The sequence below is a fragment of the Anopheles gambiae genome, assembly GCF_943734735.2.
Source record: "Anopheles gambiae chromosome X unlocalized genomic scaffold, idAnoGambNW_F1_1 X_unloc_110, whole genome shotgun sequence".
Classification (NCBI taxonomy): Eukaryota; Metazoa; Arthropoda; class Insecta; order Diptera; family Culicidae; genus Anopheles; species Anopheles gambiae.
In genome coordinates, this window is record NW_026902566.1 from 1 (window position 1) to 2,500 (window position 2,500).

Below are 2,500 nucleotides of genomic sequence, written 5' to 3' on the forward strand. Positions count from 1 at the left end.
CCATAACTCGAATACTAAACGTCGCAGATGGGTGTCGTAGAACAATTTTAAGTTCGTCTAATGATTCTACATCCGATTCTGGATAGTGGTTTTTCGACCACTTTTCAACATTTTGTGACACCCCGAACCTAGGGGCAGCTCCCTAGCTTTTTTCAAAAATGTGCACCGAACGGGCCAGAGAGCTCGAGTAGTCGAAAATTTTTTTTTTGCTAAAACCCCTCAAAACGTGTCAGGAACGCACCCTAGATGATGAAAAGTGCAACCAGAATGTCAATCGACAACATGCCCGGGGGGTACAAATTTGCTCTACGCGTCCCTAGGTAGGGTACTTTTTCATACAAACATCAAAGTGTACGGTGCACAAAGTGCGCGGAACAAAAATTGCTCGGTCAGACCTACAAAGTGTTATATATCTCGAATACTAAACGTCGCAGATGGGTGTCGTAGAACAATTTTAAGTTCGTCTAATGATTCTACATCCGATTCTGGATAGTGGTTTTTCGACCACTTTTCAACATTTTGTGACACCCCGAACCTAGGGGCAGCTCCCTAGCTTTTTTCAAAAATGTGCACCGAACGGGCCAGAGAGCTCGAGTAGTCGAAAAAAATTTTTTTGCTAAACCCCTCAAAACGTGTCAGGAACGCACCCTAGATGATGAAAAGTGCAACCAGAATGTCAATCGACAACATGCCCGGGGGTACAAATTTGCTATACGCGTCCCTAGGTAGGGTACTTTTTCATACAAACATCAACGTGTACGGTGCACAAAGTGCGCGGAACAAAAATTGCTCGGTCAGACCTACAAAGTGTTATATATCTCGAATACTAAACGTCGCAGATGGGTGTCGTAGAACAATTTTAAATTCGTCTAACGATTCTACATCCGATTCTGGATAGTGGTTTTTCGACCACTTTTCAACATTTTGTGACACCCCGAACCTAGGGGCAGCTCCCTAGCTTTTTTCAAAAATGTGCACCGAACGGGCCAGAGAGCTCGAGTAGTCGAAAATTTTTTTTTTTTGCTAAAACCCCTCAAAACGTGTCAGGAAACGCACCCTAGATGATGAAAAGTGCAACCAGAATGTCAATCGACAACATGCCCGGGGGTACAAATTTGCTATACGCGTCCCTAGGTAGGGTACTTTTTCATACAAACATCAACGTGTACGGTGCACAAAGTGCGCGGAACAAAAATTGCTCGGTCAGACCTAGGACGGGCCATAACTCGAATACTAAACGTCGCAGATGGGTGTCGTAGAACAATTTTAAGTTCGTCTAATGATTCTACATCCGATTCTGGATAGTGGTTTTTCGACCACTTTTCAACATTTTGTGACACCCCGAACCTAGGGGCAGCTCCCTAGCTTTTTTCAAAATGTGCACCGAACGGGCCAGAGAGCTCGAGTAGTCGAAAATTTTTTTTTTTGCTAAAACCCCTCAAAACGTGTCAGGAACGCACCCTAGATGATGAAAAGTGCAACCAGAATGTCAATCGACAACATGCCCGGGGGTACAAATTTGCTCTACGCGTCCCTAGGTAGGGTACTTTTTCATACAAACATCAAAGTGTACGGTGCACAAAGTGCGCGGAACAAAAATTGCTCGGTCAGACCTAGGACGGGCCATAACTCGAATACTAAACGTCGCAGATGGGTGTCGTAGAACAATTTTAAGTTCGTCTAATGATTCTACATCCGATTCTGGATAGTGGTTTTTCGACCACTTTTCAACATTTTGTGACACCCCGAACCTAGGGGCAGCTCCCTAGCTTTTTTCAAAAATGTGCACCGAACGGGCCAGAGAGCTCGAGTAGTCGAAAATTTTTTTTTTTGCTAAAACCCCTCAAAACGTGTCAGGAACGCACCCTAGATGATGAAAAGTGCAACCAGAATGTCAATCGACAACATGCCCGGGGGTACAAATTTGCTCTACGCGTCCCTAGGTAGGGTACTTTTTCATACAAACATCAACGTGTACGGTGCACAAAGTGCGCGGAACAAAAATTGCTCGGTCAGACCTAGGACGGGCCATAACTCGAATACTAAACGTCGCAGATGGGTGTCGTAGAACAATTTTAAATTCGTCTAATGATTCTACATCCGATTCTGGATAGTGGTTTTTCGACCACTTTTCAACATTTTGTGACACCCCGAACCTAGGGGCAGCTCCCTAGCTTTTTTCAAAAATGTGCACCGAACGGGCCAAAGAGCTCGAGTAGTCGAAAATTTTTTTTTTTGCTAAAACCCCTCAAAACGTGTCAGGAACGCACCCTAGATGATGAAAAGTGCAACCAGAATGTCAATCGACAACATGCCCGGGGGTACAAATTTGCTCTACGCGTCCCTAGGTAGGGTACTTTTTCATACAAACATCAACGTGTACGGTGCACAAAGTGCGCGGAACAAAAATTGCTCGGTCAGACCTGGTACGGGCCATAACTCGAATACTAAACGTCGCAGCTGGGTGTCGTAGAACAATTTTAAGTTCGTCTAATGATTC